The following is a 25,234-nucleotide window of genomic DNA, read 5'->3' on the forward strand; positions in this document are numbered from 1 at the left end:
ATTTGGTATGGATAAACCAGTAGCAAGAAAAACCCAAAGATATTCTAAGTCTGACAAATCCTATAGAAAGAAACGCTCTAGGCATAGAACCAAAGAAGAACGTGAAATAAGAAAATCCTATCGTAAGTCTACCAGATTTACGAAAAATAGATCCAAAAGAGAGTTAGCAAAAATCAAGTGCTATAGGTGCAACCAATATGGTCATATAGCTCCAAACTGTAAGTTACAAAATCTTAAGTCCTTAGGACTTTCTGAGAAAGTGCATGACCAAGTCTATGGTTTATTATATACCTCTGGTTCTGAATCTAATTATGATTCTATATCTGAAAAGGATTTTGAACTACCTAATTCAGATAGTGAACCTGATCAGATAAATAAATGCAATGATTGTGATAATGATACTTGTAATTATGACGAAATGATGTATAAACTTCAAGTGCAATTTGAAGATATTGATTTAAATATTCAAACTCTTACTGCTGATAATGTTCTTGAATTGCTGAAGGAAGTTACTGATGAAAAACTATGTGAAAAAATCATTAGTTTTGCTACTCAAAAAACTTCTACTAATATTGCTTGTATCTCTAAAGATAATTCTTATGATAATTATCATATGTATTATTCTTTAGCTGAGGTTAATAGACATCTTACGTTAAGTCAAACTCTAGGTAGAGATACTACCTTTGATGATTTAAAGATCAAAGTTAAAAATGTAAAGAAAGAAATTGTTTCTTTAAAGCAAAAACAGATGATCTCTGATCATAGGATTTTGAAAATTGAACAAAAGATTCCTGACATTCCTGAAAATATTATTTCTTTTACTTCAAAAGGAAAAGAAAGGGATTTAAGAAAAGGATTTTGAAAACTCTAAAGATTCTGAAATAGATAAACTTAGTCCAAAAGAGGATTTGAAAAGATATTATTTCTTAGGAATGATGCAACTAGTTACTGCTCATAAATGGTATATAAATTGCACAATTTTGATTAATAGGGAATTTTCTATCACTAATATTGGTATGATTGATAATGGTGCTGATGTCAGCTGCATTCAAGAAGGTTTAGTTCCAACTAGATATTTTGAAAAAGCTACTCACATAATTAAGTCAGCATCTGGTCATAGTATTGACATCAACTATAAATTGCTGTATACTCATATATGTCGAAACAAAGTCTGCATTCCATATTTCTTATTTTTAGTAAAAAACAAGTTATATCCTCCTATTATTTTAGGAATACCTTTTATAAATGATATTTATCCTTATACATATATCAATGCGAATGGTTTTAAGGCTACCTATAAAAATAAAAAAATATCTTATCCTTTTGTTACTGATCCTGTAACAAGAGATATAAATGCTTTTATTAGCATGAAGCAAAAGTAGGTCAATTTTTGGCTAATATAACCTATTTTAACCGACCATATATGAATACAAGGGATAGAGAATTCTATAAAGAAATACATTCAGTCAATAGTATCTATTTTACAAATATGTTCAGAAAGGTATAATTCAGTCAAGAAAGGTGAGGATTTTTTCCATGTATAATAAAGAGAAGAATATTCTGGAGGTAATATATTAACGGCAGGTCAGTGGCAAGTCCACCATTGTACAAACCAATTGGGAATGAGTTTATCAAAGACCTTGGCACAGATTTTTATAAACCAAGTATGTTTGTGTTTAATGTTATTATAATTATATGCATATTGGTCTAGTACAAATTTTCATTAGACCTTTAATGATAAAGGGACTCCCTGAAACATTTTTAGCTGCTCTGCGTGATGCTAGAAATTTAAACTTTAGAAAATCTTTAATGGGATCTATTGAATCTACCCTTGCCTATGGTCCTGTATATTTTAATACTCATCCGAATTTGCAATTATCTCTGACTGAGGCAAATATTATTCATACTTTAACCTTAAATGTGAATACTCATGGTTATGATTTTGTGCCTGGATCTGAGCTTATAGGATTATCCTACCGCATATATTATCGTTTATTATCAACCTTAAATCCTCGATGTAAATTAATTGATGATACTTCTGATTGCACTATGCTTATTGAAACCAACTTTATAAAATCCGGGGTTACTACCTGAAGACTTATTCGATGGGATGAAATTGATTTCCCAAAAACATGGATTTTAAACTCAGTCACTTCTCCAAAACAATTGGCGGAGGATGTGACTAATTCAGAGTTAACTCATGTAACTCAAAATTCTATTGGACGAATTTGTCTGCAATTTGATAATAATCCTCCAGTCTACAGAAATTCTTTTTCTCTGCCAAAAAGACTTCCTTCTATACATCATATTTCTCCTATAGAACCTGATTATGGTCCAGCTAGGAATCGAGCTGCTTCTTTTCATACTATTAGTTCTGCAGTTTCGCATGTTACACCTAAAGGTGTAGAAAATATTAAAATCAACTCTAAAACTAATATAGTTAAAGATTTTGATAATGAAAGTCCTACCCCATCTGAGATGGATTTTGATATTAATTCTGTTTAATTATGATGACACAACTTATTGATTTTAGTCCTGGTTCTCAGGCAAGAAAATATATTCAAAAGGAATTTTTTTGTGAAAAATGGAAAACCTTTAGGACATGGTTTTTTGAAACTTATAGTCCTGATGAATTACGAAATATTTTCGAAGAATTGTATGAAATATGTGTCTTACATAATAAAATTATCTTTTTTGTGCCATGGTTTATGTCTGCATATTTGCTATCCTATATAAAAATAATTGAAAGATCTTATCAAATTTCTGATGGTACAATTACTCAAGCTATGTATCCTTCTCAGTCTTCCTTTATATTACCTAATAATACTGGAATGACTCTTTTCTGCTTTTCAAAAATTTGTAAATGAGTATGTTGGAAAAATCACTCTTTCTGAAATAAATAACCTTATCGCCCAAAATAATTACTTGAGGTTTTATGTTAAAGTTTTCGGAGAACATATTTCATCTCTTGATAAAAAAGTTGATGAATTAATTGGGTTAGTTAAAAAACTTAGCACGCAGATGGATTCCTTTAACATTCCTTCTACTTCCGAAACCAAAGAAGAAGAAGGATATATTTTACTAAACCATGTATCCAAAGACCTCCTGAAATAGAAGGATTTGAAAAAATTTCTCAATTAGACCAATTAGAAAAACTCTCAGATAAAAAATTCTCTCGTGTAAACATTCAACCTCTTAATGTTTCTGAGGATTTGGTGCCAAAACTCGAGTCTAATTTTGCTGATAATATCAAATCTACTAAAAACATAGGAGACTATATCTCTTCCGAGCTAAATAAGCTCAAAGGTATGATTAAAAAATAACCGAACAAGAAATATGTTGACATTCCCCGTATGTCTACTGCGTATTATCCATGTCCAACTTCTCAAGATGTTCTGATAGAGGAAAGGGATTGGAATCAAACAAATACTTCTTATAGTGGAGAAGCTATTTATGAATAGAATATTGATGGATTATAAGATTGACAAATTTCTATTCTTATCCACCGTATGTCCATGTATTCTACTATTGCCACAGCTACTGCATCAGCAGAGAATCGAGCCAATCGTACTGACCTAACAATTTGTAAAATGGTTGTTGCTGGCTTTACTGGCCAACTTCAAGGCTGGTGGGATAATTTCCTAGACGATGATAAACGCTAGGCTATTTTTAATGCCACTAATGATAAACTTGGAAAAAACAATTTAGGCCGACCGCTTCGGTCAGGACGACCAGATGCTGTCTATACCCTTATGCTTACAATTATTGAACATTTTGGAGGTAGATTTACCAATCAGTATGAAAATATTAAAACTCTTCTTAATGGTTTAAAATGCAAACACTTAGGAGAATTCCGATGTTATAAAGACACCTTTCTTAGTAGGGTTATAGACTTGCCCGAAAGTAAGTATGACCATTGGAAAGCAAAATTCATTGATGGTCTTCCCCCTTTATTTGCTGAAAGAGTTAGAAAATCCCTTAGAGGATCTTATGGTGAGGTCCAGTATTCAGAAAAAACTTATGGTCAGCTTATTGTAGCTTGTACTCAAGAGGGTTTAGCCCTTGGCAACGAACTAAAATTAGCCAGACAAATTAAGCTTGACAAACTCAGAGAAAAATCTCAATTAGGAGATTTTTGTGAATAATTTGGTATGGATAAACCAGTAGCAAGAAAAACCCAAAGATATTCTAAGTCTGACAAATCCTATAGAAAGAAACGCTCTAGGCATAGAACCAAAGAAGAACATGAAATAATAAAATCCTATCATTAGTCTACCAGATTTATGAAAAATAGATCCAAAAGAGAGTTAGCAAAAATCAAGTGCTATAGGTGCAACCAATATGGTCATATAGCTCCAAACTGTAAGTTACAAAAACTCAAGTCCTTAGGACTTTCTTAGGAAGTGCGACCAAGTCTATGGTTTATTATATACCTCTGGTTTAGAATCTGATTATGATTCTACATCTGAAAATGCTTTCGAACTACATAATTCTGGTAGTGAACCCGATCAGATTAATAAATGCAATGATTGTGATAATGATACTTGTCATTGTGACGAAATGATGTATAAACTTCAAGCGCAATTTGAAGATCTTGATTTAAATATTCAAACTCTTACTACTGATAATGTCCTTGAATTGCTGAAAGAAGTTACTGATGAAAAACTACGTGAAAAAATCATTAATTTTTCTACTAAAAAAACTTCTACTAATACTGCTAGTATTTCTAAAGATAATTCTTATGATAATTATCATATGTATTATTCTTTAGCTGAGGTTAATAGACGTCTTACGTTAAGTCAAACTCCAGGTAGAGATACTACCTTTGATGATTTAAAGATCGAAGTTGAAAAAGTAAAGAAAGAAATTATTTCTTTAAAGCAAAAATAAATGATCTCCGATCATAGGATTTTGAAAATTGAAGAAAAGATTCCTGACATTCCTGAAAATATTATTTCTTTTACTTCAAAAAGAAAAGAAAAGGATTTTGAAAACTCTAAAGATTCTGAAATAGATAAACATAGTCCAAAAGAGGATTTAAAAAGGGATTATTTCTTAGGAATGATGCAACTAGTTACTGCTCATAAATGGTATATAAATTGCACTGTTTTGATTAATAGGGAATTTTCTATCACTAATATTGCTATGATTGATAATGGTTCTGATGTCAGTTGCATTCAAGAAGGTTTAATACCAACTAGATATTTTGAAAAAACTACTCACATAATTAAGTCAGCATTTGGTCGCAGTCTTGACATCAACTATAAATTGTCGTATACTCATATATGTCGAAACAAAGTCTGCATTCCATATTTCTTCTTTTTGGTAAAAAACAAGTTATATCCTCCTATTATTTTAGGAACACCTTTTATAAATTGTAACGCCCCGAAAATGGGCTCCGAGGCGTCACACGGTACTTAAGGCTACAAGTAGCCCCAAGCTAACCCTTTTAGCCGTTTTTCTACCATTTAACACTTATAATCAAAGTCATCATAATCAAAACATCTAAACATCCTCCATAATATCATAGTGCAATACGAATGAAATACGAAAAGTAATAAAAATACGACTTCTCTGACAAATCTGATCAATCTATCCATCTAGTCTGACAAGCCTCTACTAAACTGTATATGCATGAGCCATTGGGACAAACCCCAACTGACCCGAACTCAGGAAATAAACTGAACGACTCAAAGTAAATAAGGAAATCTGAATAACTAGTACTCAAAACATGAGGACTCACCACTGCAGAGGATGTAGATCAACGTGCTCGGATAATCACGATTAAACCTGGGAATGGGCACCTGAACCTACATTATTGGGAAAATGTAGCCCACCAGCGACCATGTGGGTCAGTACAATGGAATATGTACTGAGTACATGGGGGTGCATGAAATAAACATATCTATATATAAATTTAACGATCATTTCATAAGTTTTCTTTCCAAATCATGCAGGACATTTGTAAATGGCTCATAAAGCTTGAAAGAAATATAAAATTTAAAATCATACACAATGAATGGTAAAACATGCCAATCTGGATATCATGAGCCATTACACTTATCCAAATATCAAGATTCTTTTCTTATTCTCTCATCAAGAAATCTTAGTGTAATCTGAAAAATTGAATACATCATAAATCTGCATTTTAAATCTCTTTTAAATTAGTAAAATAAATCTAAGAATGAGGGACGACTCTTTGGGAGGTTCTTCTAACCGACATGTACATCATGTGAGCACCCATGATGTCCCACGACTTGCCCCTATAAGGTTAGGGTTGTCCTACCCTTTCCATTAGTGTAGAACAATCTCATCTTAGTGATCACTATCTCAATTTTCCACATATAGTGGAAGTCAATGTCTCAACCTACGGTGGCACGTAGTCCTGGGGTATGAAACCGTAGTAGCATACCCAACTCGGTGCTAAATACTACTCCTAATACTATGCTCATAAATCTCAAGAAAAATTCACTTTAAGGGTAATCTCATATTTCTTTTGTTAAATAAATGATAAAATCCTTAACTCGTTTCATAAAGTGGATTTTAACTCTGTTGTGACCAAAAGGTAAAATCTTTCTATACTTCATCAAAAATAATCTAAACATGGGTGAATGTAGCACATAAATTCTCAAAACAACAATCTCAATGTTGGTTAATGACCCTTATAGCGATACTTAATCAAAACATTTCAACATTTATGCTTTATATCACAAGCATGCATAATTTATACGGAAATCTGAAAAATTTCAGCCTTTAATCATAGCAATAATCTCAAACTCATGGAGTTTATTTTTCTAAACATTCAAAATAATTATAGTATCTTGAACAACAACATAGGATAAGATTTATCACTTCAAATTGATGATAAAACATGTAAAAATCATGTATCTTTGTAAAATAATGCAAACTTTGGGCACAAGAACGAAAGGGTGTTCTTGTTCATAACCCCACATACCTTTATGGTAACGGATTCGTTGAAAGATTGAACCCTCAATATTGATTGTGTAACCCTAGTTGTTTTTCTCCTTTAGTGCTCTTGGATGATGAACTTAGACTGATGATAGGGTTATGATGTGTTTAGAATTTATTAAATTAGTAAGGTTAAGTTTAAGGGTGTGTAAGGAGTGCCAAAAGACTTAATTTCCCTCAAAATACCCAAAAATAGAGTGTTTAAGTCACTTGAAACCATAATATATGCACCGCATATATTTACATAGGCGCCGCATATGATATCGCCTATATTTACATAGGCGTCGCATATGATATCTCCTATATTTACATAGGCTCCATATATGATATTGCCTATATTTACATAGGCGCCGCATATGCTATCGCATATGCTTTCCAGTGGCCATGTGCGATTGGTTAGGCGACGAACTCTACTTCACAAAGCCATAACTCCTAGCTCGGGTGTCGGATTTTGGTGAAATTGGTATCGTTGGAAAGCTAATTTGATTCTTTATAATTTTGTGGGTAGAAATATGCTGAAATACCACATATTTATCAAGTTATACTCATTCAAATATGAACCATGCACATTCAAACACTAAAACTTGATGGATTTCAAAACTCTTAGCTTGTACTACCTTAAGTGACTCATATAACCACATTTAACACATCATAAGCTCTCTTATAACTAGGGTAATCTTGGTAATTTAGGTGCCTAAATATGGCTTACAAAATTGGGGTTTTCACCTCCCTGTTGTTGTGGAGCCGGGGCCTAGTTGGCCTGAACGTTGGCGGTAACAGCTTGGGCAAGTGCTTGAAAGGCTGCCCTGAACTCAGTGTGGGATACATTCTCATTCAGGGGATCAGCAGGCTGAGGTTGCTGACCTGCGTTATTTCTTCTAGCTCGGCGAGGAGGCATATTTTGAAAGAAGAGAGCACTAGTTAATAGCTTAAAGAGAAAAACTGTAAGCATGATAGACTTCTGAAAAAATGAAACGACCCCCTTTTTTTTCTAAAAAATTTCTTAGTCTCTTGTTCATAGATGTGGCGCGCTACACACCGATGATCAAGACTCTACTTAACGTGGCTTGTCAGACTCCTTAGGACTCGAATAACCTTAGGCTCTGATACCAAGTTTGTAACGCCCCAAAAATGGGCCCCGAGGCATCACACGATGCTTAAGCCTACAAATAGCCCCAAGCTAACCCTTTTAGCCATTTTTGTACCATCCAACACTTATAATAAAAGTCATCATAATAAAAACATCCAAACATCCTCCATAATATCATAGTGCAATACGAATGAAATACGGAAAGTAACAAAATACGACATCTCTGACAAATATGATCAATCTATCTATCTAGTCTAACAAGCCTCTACTAAACTGTATATCCATGAGCCATTGGGACAAACTCCAACTGACCCAAACTCAGGAAATAAACTGAACGACTCAAAGTAAATGAAGAAATCTGAATAACTAGTCCTCGAACCATGAGGACTCACCACTGCAGAGGATGTAGATCAACGTGCTCGGATAATCACGGTCAAACTTGGGAATGAGCACCTGACATGCCAATCTGGATATCATGAGCCATTACACTTAATCCAAATATCAAGATTCTTTTCTTATTCTCTCATCAAGAAATCTTAGTGTAATCTGGAATATTGAATACATTATAAATCTGTATTTCAAATCTCTTTTAAATCAGTAAAATCAATCTAAGAATGAGGGGCGGCTCTTTGGGAGGTTCTTCTAACCGACATGTGCACCATGTGAGCACCCATGATGTCCCACGACTTGCCATCGTAAGGTTAGGGCTGTCCTACCCTTTCCATCAGTGTAGAACAATCTCATCTCAGTGATCACTATCTCAATTTTCCACATATAGTGGAAGTCAATGTCTCAATCTACGGTGGCACGTAGTCCTGGGGTATGAAACCGTAGTAACATACCCAACTCAGTGCTAAATACTATTCCCAATACTATGCTCAAAAATCTCAAGAAAAATCCACTTTAAGGGTAATCTTATATTTCTTTGTGACCAAAAGGTCAAATCTTTCTATACTTCATCAAAAAAAGTCTAAACATGGGTACATATAGCACATAAATTCTCAAAACAACAATCTCAATGTGGGTTAATGACCCTTATAGCGATACTTAATCAAAACATTTCAACATTTATGCTTTATATCACATACATGCATAATTCATACGAAAATCTGAAAAATTTCAGCCTTTAATCATAACAATAATCTCAAACTCATGGAGTTTATTTTTCTAAACATTCAAAATAATCATAGTATCTTGAACAACAACATAGGATAAGATTTATCACTTTAAATTCATGATAAAACATGTAAAAATCATGTATCTTTGTAAAATAATGCAAACTTTGGGCACAAGAATGAAAGGGTGTTCTTGTTCATAACCCCACATAACTTTATGGTAACTGATTCATTGAAAGATTGGACCCTCAATGTTGATTGTGTAACCTTAGTTGTTTTTCTCCTTTAGTGCTCTTGGATGATGAACTTAGACTGATAATAGGGTTATTATGTGTTTAGAATCTATTAAATTTATAAGGTTAAGTTTAGGGGTATGTAAGGAGTGCCAAAAGACTTAATTTCCCTCAAAATAACCAAAAAACAGAGTGTTTAAGTCACTTAAAATCATAAGATATGCGCCGCATATGATATCGCCTATATTTACATCGGCGCAGTATATGATATCGCCTATATTTACATAGGCGCCGCATATGATATCGCCTATATTTATATAGGCGCCTCATATGATATCGCCTATATTTACATAGGCGCCACATATGCTATCGTATATGCTTTCCAGTGGCCATGTGCGATTGGTTAGGCGACACACTCTACTTCACAAAGCCATAACTCCTAGCTCGAGTGTCGAATTTTGGTGAAATTGGTATCGTTGGAAAGCTAATTCGATTCTCTATAATTTTATGGGTTGAAATATGCAAAAATACCATATATTTATCAAGTTATGCTCATTCATAGATGACCCTTGCGAATTCAAACACTAAAACTTGATGGAAACTCTTAGATTGTACTACCTTAAGATACTCATATAACCACACTTAACACATTATAAACTCTCTTATAACTAGGGTACTCTTGGTAATTTAGGTGCCCAAATATGGCTTACAAAATTGGGGTTTTCACATATACGAACAACGGTTCATTTTCTAGCTTAGAAAAGTGCGGGGCATTATATAAATGCTATTTATATTTATACACATATCGATGCGAATGGTTTTAAGGCTACCTATAAAAATAAACAAATCTCTTATCCTTTTGTTACTGATCCTGTAACAAGAGGTATAAATGCTCTTATTAGTATGAAGCAAAAACAGGTCAATTTTTTACAATTAGAAATGATGAGCATTAATATTCTTGATACTTTAAACTCAGTAAAGGTCCAAGAAAAAATAAAAATAATTTCTAATCAATTGATTGTTGATATTTGTGCGGATCATCCAAATGCTTTCTGGAATCGAAAGAAGCATATTGTTTCTCTTCCTTATGAAGATGGTTTCAGTGAAGAGAAAATTCCCACAAAATCTCAATCCTGTCAAATGAATACAGAGTTAGTAGAATTCTGTAAAAAAGAGATTGATAGTCTTCTGTAAAAAGGTCTTATAAAACCCTCAAAGTCCCCTTGGTCTTGTACTGCTTTTTATGTCAATAATGCTGCTAAAAAAGAATGGGTTATGCCTTGAATAGTCATCAATTATAAACCTCTGAATAAAGTTTTGAAATGGATCAGATATCCTATACCGAATAAAAGAGACTTACTTTCTAGATTATATGATGCTAATATATTCTCTAAATTTGATTTAAAATTTGGTTATTGGCAAATTCAAATTGATAAAGAACATACTTATAAAACTGCTTTTAATGTCCCCTTTGGACAGTATGAATGGAATGTTATGCTATTTGTTTTAAAAATTGCTCCTTCTGAATTTCAAAAAATTATGAATGACATTTTCAATCCCTATATGGATTTTATCATTGTCTATATTGATGATATTTTAGTATTTTCAAAAACCCTTGAATCACATTTTAAACATCTGAATATGTTTAAACAAATTATTATACAAAATGGTTTGGTAATATCCAAACCAAAAATAAGTTTATTCCAATCAAATATTAGATTTTAAGACATAATATTTGTCAAGGTACTATTGAGCCTATACAAAGAGCTCTAGAATTTGCTAAAAAATTCTCCGATATTATTACTGATAACAAATAGCTGCAAAGATTCCTTGGTAGTATTAATTATATTTCTTCTTTTTATAAAAATCTGTTTAGAGATTTAGCTCCTCTATATGATAGACTAAAAAAGGATTACAAAATGCCTTGGACTCAAGTCCACACTGATTTAGTAAAATTAATTAAAAAACATGTTCAATCTCTTCCTTGTACATCTCTTGCAAACCCTAATTGGTTAAAAATTGTTGAAACTGATGCTTCAAATATTGGGTATGGCGGAATACTTAAACAAGTTAATCCCCATACAAAAACAGAATGTTTGATTAAATTTTATTCTGGTAAATGGACTGAAAGCCAGAAAAAATACGCCACAGTAGCCTATGAAATGTTAACTATTGTAAAATGTGTTTTAAAATTTCAAGATGATTTATATGACAAAAAATTCATAATCAGAACTGATGCTTAATTCGTTAAATTTATGTTTGACAAAGACTTTAAACATGATGCCTCTAAATTAATATTTGCAAGATGGCAAGCTCAATTAGCCCCTTTTGATTTTGAAATACAATATAAGAAGGGTAGTGAAAATTCTTTGCCTGATTTTCTATCTTGAGAATATCTAATCGATTAACATGAATTTTTACACGTACTTCCTCCCTGAGAAAACTATAATTACTATTATTAAATGCATTTCTTTAAACGAAGATATTCATTTTCTTATCTTAGAAAATTTGGTTCGTGGTATAATAGAAGAAGAATTATTCCTTAACCACGACGAATTTCTTGATAATGAAATTTATTGGTTTGATATTGACTTAAGTGATTCAGGATTAAAAGATATAATGAAGCTCTTTCTACACTTCTTCTCTCAAAAGTTCTTAATCACGTTTATAAAGGCAACTCCTTTAAATGAGGACATGCACAAGCTCATACTTCGAAAATTCATTAATGATCTTATCACAAAGGACACATTTTATGAAGATCTATTTGAATATATGTCATGGTATGATGATTAAATTCCTAATTATTGATGTATCATGTATCCACCCTGGCAAACAGCCAGAGGACATGGCAGAGGAGGACGAAGTCAAAACTCTTCATATTACGGAGGACAAACAAACCCTACTTATTTTGGTAATAGAAATAATTCTGCATGTAGCTCTGCAAGTTCTAATTTTTCGGTATTACCACACGAAAATAGGACTTTGGTCAATTTAAAAATTCTCCAGGAAGGATGATCATCAAAAACACAAAATATTGGCTCGTCAATTCATTTGGAAGATATTCCAGAAGATCATCCTTTGTAGAAACAACTTCAATCTTATATATTCGATTAGCAAAAAACTGCAGATTCATTTGCATCTATAGTTTAAGAAAACTCTGAAAATAAACCCACATATGAGAAATTGGATGCTAGAGAGCTCATCCAGAGAAATTGGATGCTAGAGAACTCATCCTACTAATTGAAACTCCGTATATTCCTCGACAAGAAAATTCTGCAAAAGCATGGTGATTACTCCGAAAATACTTAACTACTAATATTTATTTCACAGGAGAATCATATAAAACACGAACTTTTTATGAAAATATTTTAGTTAAGACATTCAGTGCAGATTTTGAGCACAGTCCGATGGGAGACACTACCCCAGGTGTACATGGATACTCCAAGATAATTATTAAAAACCTTATTTCTATTGAAGAATGGGGAATTTCATCCATGACTCAAAAAACTATGCCTATGGGACCAATGGGACAGTCTCAGATAAATTTCACATATTGGGATTATATTAAGGCATTTTATAAAGTTTTATATTAAATAACATTAAACACAAACATACCTGGTTTATAAAAATCTATGCCAAGGTCTTTGATAAACCCATGCCCAATTGTTTTGTACAATGGTGGACTTGCCATGGACCTACCGTTAAAATATTACCTCCAAAATATTCTTCTTTTTATTATACATGGAAAAAATCCTCACCCTTCTTGACTGAATTATACCTTTCTAAATATATTTGTAAAATAGATACTATTGACCAAATGTATTTCTTTATAGAGTTCTCTATCCCTTGGAGTCATAGATGGTCGGTTGAAATAGGTTATACTAGCCAACAAATTCCTTGCAATTTCTAGAACAAATTAACTCGTGAAGATCCATATACAAAACTCACATATGGACATGATCAACGAGAAAATATCATCAAGAAAATTGCTAAATATGAACAGACTCCTCAAAAATCTATTTTAGTTGATGATAAAAGTCTCAATTATGTTTCCAGAAGAATATTAGCTCACGATGGGAATAAAATGGAGATGATAGAATAATACTTAGCAGAAGTACGAAATAAATTACTCCAAACAGTGGATCAAAACTCAGATACATCAATGAAAAGTGCTGAAGTAAACACTAAAGATATCACAGAGTCCCAACCTCCAGAAGTGATAGGCAAAACAGAAGAAGTGATTAAAAAAACTGCAACATTTATTAGAAAATGGAAAGGCAAAGACTAGGCGGGACCCAGCAGCTAAATTATTAAAAACTTTACTATGCATAGGGACCCACATATTACTGTGCAAGATGCTTTTTTTTTCTATTTAAAGCTACCTCATTCAGTTGTAAGAGGAGCAAGTTTTTCTTTTTATTTTCTCTCTCTAAAATACTCTCCCTTCTCTCTAAAATCTTCCCTCTTGTACAATATATATCGGAGATAAATAAGAAGGCAATAACCATTGTTTGTTAATATTTTTAGGCCTTGCTTCTGGCTATTAAGGTACATATTAATTTCTTATTTGTGTGTATTCAATTCAACTTCTACCCCCGTCTAGCCGTGACTATGTCCGGCTAAAAGACTTCTTATATCTATGTTGAAGGTCTAACTTTGCTTACATGTTAACTATGAAAGATCCAGACTCTATTAAAATATAAAGAATTTTTTCTATAGTTTCTTGACTTGGTTCCGAAATGGTGGTATAGTCAAGTTCAATACACTTATGTTAGCTTTGTCTCTGTGACTACGTCTAGTAAGTTGTGCCTCTTTAACCTGTTGTACTGACACGAAAAGGGCGACTTCTGCACAATTAGAACTTCTAGACACATGGGTTGAACATAAGTTTATTAAATCTCTGACATGCCCCTTGTTTGGATAAAATATTCCATACAGTCATTAAACTATTTGAAATTTTTTTATATTTTGGTTGGTGCTTTGGTTCGGTTTTCCAACTTTGGCATAATCTAATATTGTTACATTGTCTGACAGGCTGAGTGGCATACCCCAGCCTAGTGAGATCCTGTTAATGGTACCAGAGCCTAGGAACTTTCATAGTAAATATGTTAAGTGTGGTGAAGTTTTCAGCATAGATATAAGACTTTTATAATTATGGATATGGGCAAAGTTAGTAGTAAGAGTACAAAATCGAAGAGGTAGATTTACCAAAAGATATGGATTTATTAAATAAATGGACGATTCCAAAAGTTGAATTAAAAACCATATATGAATATGGATTTTTTGATAAAATAAAACATAAACAAATTATTAAAACAACTGAGCAATCTCTTGCTTTAAATGCTGATGAACAGACTATTCAACTCCTCAATAAGTATGATATTGATATTTTTAAACGACATTATAATTATATGCATATTAGTATAGTACAAATTGCCTTTAGACCTTTAACGCTAAAGGGACTCCCTGAAACATTTTTAGCTGTTTTGCGTGATGCTAGAAATTTAAACTTTAGAAAATCTTTAATGGGATCTATTGAATCTACCCTTGCCTATGGTCCTGTATATTTTAATACTCAGCCGAATTTGCAATTATCTCTGACTAATGCAAATATTCTTTATGGTTTTACCTTAAATGTGAAAACTCATGGTTATGATTATGCGCCTGGATATGAGCTTATAGGATTATACTACCGCATATATTATCGTTTATTATCAACCTTAAATCCTCGATGTAAATTAATTGATGATACTTCTGATTGTACTATGCTTATTGAAACCAACTTTATAAAATCCAGGGTTACTACCCGAAGACTTATTCGATGGGATGAAATTGATTTCCCAAAAACATGGATTTTAAACTCAGTCACTTCTCCAAAACAATTGGCGGATGATGTGACTAATTCAGAGTTAACTCATGTAACTCAAAATTCTGATGGACGAATTTGTCTACAATTTGATAATAATCATCCAGTCTACAAAAATTCTTTTTCTCTGCCAAAAAGACTTTCTTCTATACATCATATTTCTCCTATAGAACTTGATTATGGTCCAGCTAGGAATCGAGCTGCTTCTTTGCGTACTATTAATTCTGCAAATTCGCATGTTACACCTAAAGTTGTAGAAAAGATTAAAATCAACTCTAAAACTAATATAGTTCAAGATTTTGATAATGAAAATCCTACCCCATCTGAGATGGATTTTGATATTAATTCTGTTTAATTATGAGGACACAACTTATTGATTTTAGTCTGATTCTCAGGCAAGAAAATATATTCAAAAGGAATTTTTTTGTGAAAAATGGAAAACCTTTAGGAAATGGTTTTTTAAAACTTATAGTCCTGATGAATTACAAAATATTTCCAAAGAATTCTATAAAATATGTGTCTTACATAATAAAATTATCTTTTTTGTGCCATGGTTTATGTCTGCATATTTGCCGTCCTATATAAAAATAATTGAAATATCTTATCAAAGTTCTGATGGTACAATTACTCAAGCTATGTATCCTCCTCAGTCTTCCTTTATATTACCTAATAATACTGGAATGACTTTTTCTGCTTTTCAAAAATTTGTAAATGAGGATGTTGGAAAAATCACTCTTTCTGAAATAAATAACCTTATCGCCCAAAATAATTACTTGAGTCTTTATATTAAAGTTTTCGGAGAACATATTTCATCTCTTGATACAAAACTTGATGAATTAATTGAGTTAGTTAAAAAACTTAGCATGCAGATGGATTCCTCTAACATTCCTTCTACTTTCGAAACCAAAGAAGAAGAAGGATATATTTTATCTAAACCGTGTATCCAAAGACCTCCTGAAATAGAAGGATTTGAAAAAATTTCTCAATTAGACCAATTAGAAAAACTCTTAGATAAAAAATTCTCTCGTTTAAACATTCAACCTCTTAATGTTTCTGATGATTTTGTGCAAAAACTCGAGTCTAATTTCGCTGATAATATCGAATCTACTAAAAACATAGGAGACTCTATCTCTTCCAAGCTAAATAAGCTCAAAGGTATGATTAAAAAATAACCGGAAAAAAAATATGTTGACATTCCCCGTATGTCTACTGCGTATTATCCACGTCCAACTCCTCAAGATGTTCTGATAGAGGAAAGGGATTGGAATCAAACAAATACTTCTTATAGTGGAGAAGCTATTTATGAATAGAATATTGATGGATTATAAGATTGACAAATTTCTATTCTTATCCACCGTATGTCCATGTATTCTACTATTGCCACGGCTACTGCATCAGCAGAGAATCGAGCCAATCGTACTGACCCAACAATTTGTAAAATTATTGTTGCGGGCTTTACTGGCCAACGTCGAGGCTGGTGGGATAATTTTCTAGACGATGATAAACGCAAGGCTACTTTTAATGCCACTAATGATAAACCTGGAAAAGATAATTTAGGCCGACCGCTTCGGGTAGGACAACCAGATGTTTTCTATACCCTTATGCTTACAATTATTGAACATTTTGGAGGTAGATTTACTAATCAGTATGAAAATATTAAAACTCTTCTTAATGGTTTAAAATGCAAACACTTAGGAGAATTCCGATGGTATAAAGACACCTTTCTTAGTAGGGTTATAGATTTGCCCGAAAGTAAGTATGACCATTGGAAATCAAAATTCATTGATGGTCTTCCCCCTTTATTTGCTGAAAGAGTTAGAAAATCTATTAGAGGATCTTATGGCGAGGTCCAGTAGTCAGAAAAAACTTATGGTTAGCTTATTGTAGCTTGTACTCAAGAGGGTTTATATTATTATTATTATTATTATTATTATTATTATTATTATTATTATTATATAAAATTTTCATCTTAATAACGTTTTATTAATAACATTAATTTAATAATATTAATTTAATATACTACTTCTACTTCCTTTAATAACGTTTTATTAATAACAATTTAATAAAGTTAATTTAATAATATTTATTTAATAATATTTTAATAACGTTAATTTAATAATATTAGCTTAATAACATTAATTTAATAATATAGTAATAACATTTTAACAACATTAATTTAATAACGTTAATTTAATGCCGTTTTATTAATAACATTTTAATAACATTAATTTAATAACGTTAATTTAATAACATTTTAATAACGTTAGTTTAATAACATTTTAAAAATATTAGTTTAATAACATTTTAATAACGTTAATTTAATAATATTTTAAGCACGTTAATTTAATAACGTTTTATTAAAACTATAATTTTTTTATTTATTATTAGTATAATTTTATTTTGAGCTAAAACTACTAATAAAATTATAGTGAAAAGTCATTTAAATATATAAAAAGGAATCAGTAAGGAAATAATAGTCATTTTACCTTTTTTTTACTATTAGAACGCTCAAAATTTTAGCCCGATGCACCTAGTTTTGCGTGTACAACATGCGTTTTGTCACGTCGGATCGGAGGTCATATTTGTGCAGTTTTGAATAGTTAAAGCTTATATTTGTGCATTGTCAAAGTTTAATGTCAAAGTTATAATTTGGTGTCAAGTTTAGGATCATATTTATGTATTATTCCAATTATCTATCTTAAAAATGATAAAGTATCTTAGAAAAATATTCTTTAATACTATTGCACTTTCACTTAAATTATAAATAGAGCTTTAGGAACTAGAATTTGTTTCTATCTTTAAGGACCAAAATTTTGTCGCATCAGACCTCTAAGGACCAGTTGAGCTTATCCCTTTAAATTGTAAATAACGCTTTAGGGACCAAAAATATGGTCCTTAAAGCATTCTAAGGATCAGAAATTTTCTGATCGCAAATACTCGTTAACGCCCGGCAGTTAAATCTCGTCACAATTGATCTTTAGGGGTGAAGCCTGTAGGGACGGGTAGCGACCAAATTTTTTCTATTTCTATTGACTTTTAGGGATCAGAAATAGATTTTTAGGGATCATTTTTCTCGTCCTTAATAGCCCCTTTTCTTGTAGAGTAATCAATTCTGGGTAAGGTAACTCAACATGAACTTTACATGTATGTTTTACAATTAATTGTAAATCTCAGGGGCATGCAACATTTATATGTATTTATTTTTGAAAAAATAAAACCAAACAACTCTAGGACTTTAACCAACTTTGTTAGAAAGTTGTTGTCAAAATATAATTTAAATGTGTTATCGCTGAAAATATTTTGTTGTTGTACTCTTTTTTATCTTTTGTAATTAATGGTATATCAAAAATAATTTCTCCTCCTTTTTGAGAAAGAGGTAAGATCAACGTACACAATTACACACCCTAAACCTTACTTAAGAATCTGAAATTATAGAATCTAAAATTACGATTAAAATTTTCACGTTGTATTACAAATTTACACTGTATAGCTAACACATCTATCAATATCTTCTTTAATTTAATCTTCTGTGATCCATATACCTTGGTGAGTATGTTTGTCATGTTCTCAATTATAGTGTGTTTATGTGTTTGGGTTTAATAATAATTTGTTATGTGCATGTTATTCTGTCCTTTATACTTACTCTGTGTATGTACAATTAAAATTTTCTATAAGAAAAGTGATGAACAATTTATTAATACACTGATAACCTGTTGTTCAGTATATCATCATAGATATTTCTATTATCTTACGACTTTTACTCATCTTTTACTACTATTATTTTAGATGCATGATAGCTTTGGAATCCAAACATTAACCGAAGGAATTAATGCCTAAAAAGATAACTACTTGAAGGAATTGGTATGTATTATAAAAATTTATTTAATTTGTGTGAGAAAAATTATTTTCATTTATATGCATTGCATATATATGATTAGAACAATTCCTAGAGTCATGATTTTTTTTTCCATATCAAACGATTGAATGAATTTAATTTGATAGATGCTTATTTCAAATAGGTAAAGATAAGCTATTGACTTGTTCTAAAAAAAAACCTTTGAGCTACCTCACGCATTCCTTGTGGATTAGAACAATTTCAAATTATACGAGTAGTAAGAATTGTACTTAAACATGAAATATTCTCTCCATCTAAAAAAAATGATTTATTTTGACTTGACATGAAATTTAATAAATTAAAGGAAAATTTAAATTTTGTGATCTTAGACTAAACTTATGTCAACTGTATCAAAATACCCTTTAATCTTATGGTCTTAAACATGTCACGTGAAAAGTTGAAATTAAAGTATTGTCAAAAATACGAAAATCATTCATTTTAAAGTGAACTAAAAAAGTCTTATTTTCCTACATTCTTATGTTGAATACTTTTATTTTGAGTCAAGAGTCAAATAATTTCTTTTAGTTATGGCAAGCCTAAATATAGTTAATATCACATTTGGACTCAATAAGTACGAGTTTCACTAATTTTTTATCTTCTAAAAAGATAAAGATGATTTAGTATAAGCACTTGAACACTTCTATTAAAAAGGGTCAATGTTCCATACGGAAGGAGGGGAATTAACTATTTAATTTTTGTATTGAAATTCAATATTTATTTATATCATTCAAATAAATTTAAAATTTATTTTAATCTTGATTGCAAATTTTTAGTAATATTATATTTCATGTATATATAATTTTATCAATTAACATAAGACACACATGCAAAGCACGTACACTATACAAGTATATATATATATATATATATATATATATATATATATATTATGTATGTTTGTATGTTTGGGCATTTGGCTATGAAAAAAATAAGCTCTAGTGTCACGATCTAAAAGTTGATGTCATGATGACAACTACTGAGACTCGACCTTGGTAGGTATGTCAATTACCCAAAAAGATAAAAGTGCAAAATTATAAATAATGTAAGATAAACGACACTTCAAAAGTGAAGTCAGGTCAATACAATACATCATGAAGTGGGAGTCTAAAAGAAAATGACATAAAAACTCCCAAAATCTGATGTCACAAGTACTAGAGCATCTAAGAATGGGTTAGACTATATTTTAAAATGGATTCAAAAAATGAGTTAGAAAATAAAAGGGGTATAATTAAAATTTTATTTTAGATACATGTTCTCCAAGATTATACGAGTCTACAATCTAAAATACAAGTGAAAATTAGCCTAAATTGCGGCTTAATTTGAAGAAAAATTATTTTTTAAGTTTTACCTGTAAAGACCACAAAAACCCATTGAATATCAAGATTAAGGAATGTTTTTGATGATATAATCGATGTAAAGTAATAAAAACAAGGATCATTTTTTGTATTTGAACCAGAACTCTATTTGCATGATTATTAATTAATAGTAAAAAGAGTCATGTAAACACAAAGAAAATAAATTAAATTGCTTTGGTCATTATTCCCTTTCAATCGCAAAGGCGGATCTATTTAGAGCTTATTCAAGCTCAAATGGTGAAGAAAACCCTCAAAATCATCTAACTTGAAGCTCCAAGGTCCAACAATGGTAGAAATCACGAAAAGGAACCATTCATACTGTTCTATAAATAGTGCCTAGTTTTTGCGGACCCCTACCTCACAATCGGAAGGTTCAATGTTTACTAGCAATTAAGATGATTATCATAGTAGTGTAGCTGGGCCTAATGATCGCAATGAATCGACACAATTTGATTCACTAATTAACCCATTGCGATCACGGTACCATCACCACATGATCATGATGAATATTATCATCGAGGTCCACTATCGCGACACATAACCGCGTAATTCTGATGAAGGGCCTGATGCACCAAAAATATTGCATCAATAGATTTTTTAAATGCAGAAATATATACAAACAGACTCTCGAGATTTGTTCAGGATCCCACTGAAGCAATCCATATGTACTATTAGGCTATTTTTGACATTTCAAACACAATGACAATATCGAATTTTCAAAACTAAGTACTTTCCAATAACTTAATTTAAGATATCCCTAAAATTTTAATTAAAATAGTTTTCGCTAAGGGTGGGCATGGTATGGTATATACCGAACTACCATACCGAATTAAAATTTTTGATACCGGAATTTTTGATGTTATGGTATTTGGTATGGTATATGGTATACATTTTAAATTTTTTTGGTATATGGTATGGTATACGATATTTACAAATGACATATCGAAATACCGAATACCATACCGAAGTATATATAGTTACATAAGTAAAAATATTTAGAATTTGAAACTTTCGTTACTCTATCTTGATTGAAATATCTTTTTGATGTAATTGACTAATAAAACGAATTGTTTGTACTTTTTTTTCAATATTTCTACATGTGTAATGCATTTTTATGATACAATTAAGATATGCTTTTGAAAATTCTAAGTAATAATACTCTAGTATACGAGTATATATTGTCAAAATTAAACAAACTATGGTTACCGATTACCATACCGCAAAATACCGAAACCAAACGTCAAAATACCGAACTATACCGAATTAATATGGTATGGTAATGGTACAATATTTTTAAAAATCGAATACCAAAATTACCGTACCGAAGTTTCAAATACCGTACCATACCATACCATGCCCACCCATCTATTTTACCTATTAAATCCGCGCACCCCCTCCTACAAATGGTATCAGAGCCCAGCAACTTAAAAAGTACGGAAGAGATATGAGATATATAGTACTATTAGAGTTAGAGTTATTATTAGAGTTAGAGTTATTCGAATTTACCTATAAATTATTAAATTAATTATGCGAAGACCATTTAAAAATAGAGAAGCTTTTAGAAAAATTAAAGAATCTTTAATTAGTAATTATTCAAAATATATAAGTCTAAATAAAACAAAAGAAAATCCACAAAAATTAGCCTACTTAATTACATTAATATCTAGTATTGAATCAAAATTAATAACACATTTAAAATCCAGAAGAATGAAACATATATCACCTAATTATGATAAAATTAGATTTAGATATCCACCAAGATATTATAAATATAATTTAAAATGAATAAAATACAACAATATAAAGAACTAAAACAAATTATTTCTGAAAAACGTAAAGAATTAAAAATAAGAATAAAAAGACTACATTATAATATATTTGCCGGATTAAGTAAAAATTCAATAGATACACAGAAAGATGAAATATCAAAATTAGAATCACAAATAGATAGTTTAGAATATGTATATCAACATGACCTATTCACAATAAAATGAATAAAGAAGAATTTATAATAGATGAAAAAATATATGAAAACTACGAAGGATCAAAAATAAAAATAGTATTTTCTAATCTAGGACGAAGATATAAGAAAATAGGTGAACATTTATATCTAATGTTAGAAAAAGAAGAATTAAAATTAGAAGATAAATTAACAGCAATGGTAAGAATAGAAAAAGAAAATGAAGAGATAGATAGGAAAAAGGAAATAGAAAAAATAAAACAACAAACTACGGAAGAAATACGAAAAATAGAAGAAACTAAAAATAGTAGGATTGCTGAATTAGAAAAAGAACTACAAATATTAAAAGAGTTGTATGAACAAAGACAAAAAGAAAAAGAAGAAAAAGATAGAGAACAGAAATTACTGAACGAAATAAATCAATTTAAGAAAAAAATTAGAAATAAAAAACGAAGAGTTAGAAATAAATAATATAGATATTGAAGAGACAGTGACAGACAATTATGATTCCGAAGATAGTGAAACATATACAGAAATATTAACAAATACAAAAAATTTAGAAATCAATGAAAAACAAAAAGAAATTATTGAGGAAAACTTAGAAAATACTCACACAGAAATAAATACTCTTGATAAAAAAGAAAATGAAAATATAATACCTAAAACAACAGAAATAAGAAAACCTATATATTATAAGAATAAGTTTAAAAAATATAATGAATATGACAAATGGATACCAAAACAAATAATTAATAAAAATTATAACTTTTTAGATCTAGACTGTGTAATAGATACAGAAAAAACAATACAATTATGGATAGGATATATGACAAAATAATTATTAGATAATAATATAAATATAACAGATGCACCTGAATATATAGAAAAAACTTTAATAGGATCAGTAAAACTATGGTTTGCAAATTTAACTGAAAATAGCAAAAACGTATTAAGAACTAATAAACCTATAGAAGGAACATCATCGACAACAACTAAACTAACACCTATAGAATTATTAAAAAAATATGAAACAGCTATAAAAGATGAATTTGGTAGTACGACAACAATCGAAGAAGAACAAAATGAAGAAAAAAATACAAATAGAAATTTAATGTTAAAATTAGCAATATGTAATATGTGTTATATAGATGAATATACTTGCGCATTTAAAGAATATTATTACAAAGGAGCATATAGTATAGAAGAAAGTAAAGAAATAAAAAAATTATATTTTAATAAATTACCCGAGCCATTTAGTTCAAAAATAATAAAAAGTTGGGAAGAAGCAAAAATAGTAGATACGTTAGGAGCAAGAATAAAATTTTTACAACAATGGTATAAAAACTTATGTGAAAAATATAGGGAAGAATTAAAAATGGAAAAAACATTAATAAGAAATTTAGCATGTTGCAAAAATAAAATAGCACCCCAATTTGGATGCGAAGAAAGATATTATAAGAAAAGAAAAAGACATAAGAAATATAAGAAATATAAAAAATCAAAATATAAATATAAGAAACCAAGAAAAAGATATTATGTAAAAAATCATAAACATAAAAGACCATATAGAAAGAAGAAATCTATAAAAGAATGTACTTGTTATAATTGTGGAAAGTTAGGACATTTAACTAGAGATTGTAAATTACCTAAAAATCCAAAAAATAAACAAATATCAGAAATAAGAATAGATAATACCGAATATATGCAGATAGATTATATAGATTATGAATTAGAAAGCGAGGATAGTATATATCAAATTTCAGAAAATGAAACAGATAATGAAATAGATAGTGAAATAGATGAATCAAATGACTGAAGAAGATATAAAAATAATAACAAAGGAAGAATATTTAAATGATGAAGGAACGGAACAAAAAATAATATTTGACAGTAATATATTTGATGAAATAAAAGGAAAAGAATTAGATTTAAGTGTAGAGAAAATATTTAAAATACCAACAATAAAAATATTTTTACTAGGAAAAAGGATGAATATTATGTAGTATGCCAAAAAGAACATGTAATAGACTGCAGATATGCAAAAGGAAAAGCTAGTATACCACTAGTAACAAAAAGAATAATTAATAAAGAAATAAATGATATAAAAAGTAAAGGAGATCCAATAAAATATGTACACTTTGGAGGTACAGAGATATTAATAAAAGCATGTTTTAGAGAAGGAATAGATACGCCAATAGAATTATATTTAGCAGACGATAGAATTATAAAACCTATAGAAAAAAGCATAATAACTGCCGTAAAAGGCAATCTAATATATCAAAAATTTAAATTTATAATAAGTACAAATTATTCAATAGCAGTAACAGATAGAAATATAGATAAATCATTAGTATTATATTGGAAAATATCAGGAATAGAATTAACCCCAGGAAGTAAAATATTTACAGCAAGATGTAAAAATCTATATGTATTAACAACAAAACATAAAATAACAGGAAAAAATAAGATTAACAAAATACAAATAGAAAGCCCATTCGAACAAATTGTAAAAACAATAGATTATAATGATTATACCTATAGAGACATAGATACAGAAGAAAATTTAGAAATAGTAAATGATAGAATAAGTACAACGAAAAGAATAGCTAATGAAAAACCAGAATCATCAAGCTCATAAAAAAGAACAAGTTATGAAACAAATTCAATAAATAATTTAAACCAATATTACATAACAGGAAAAATAAATGAAAAAGAATATCTAATACTTTTAAATACAGGACAAGAAGAAAA

Source organism: Capsicum annuum, chromosome 10 (genome assembly GCF_002878395.1).
Source record: "Capsicum annuum cultivar UCD-10X-F1 chromosome 10, UCD10Xv1.1, whole genome shotgun sequence".
Lineage (NCBI taxonomy): Eukaryota > Viridiplantae > Streptophyta > Magnoliopsida > Solanales > Solanaceae > Capsicum > Capsicum annuum.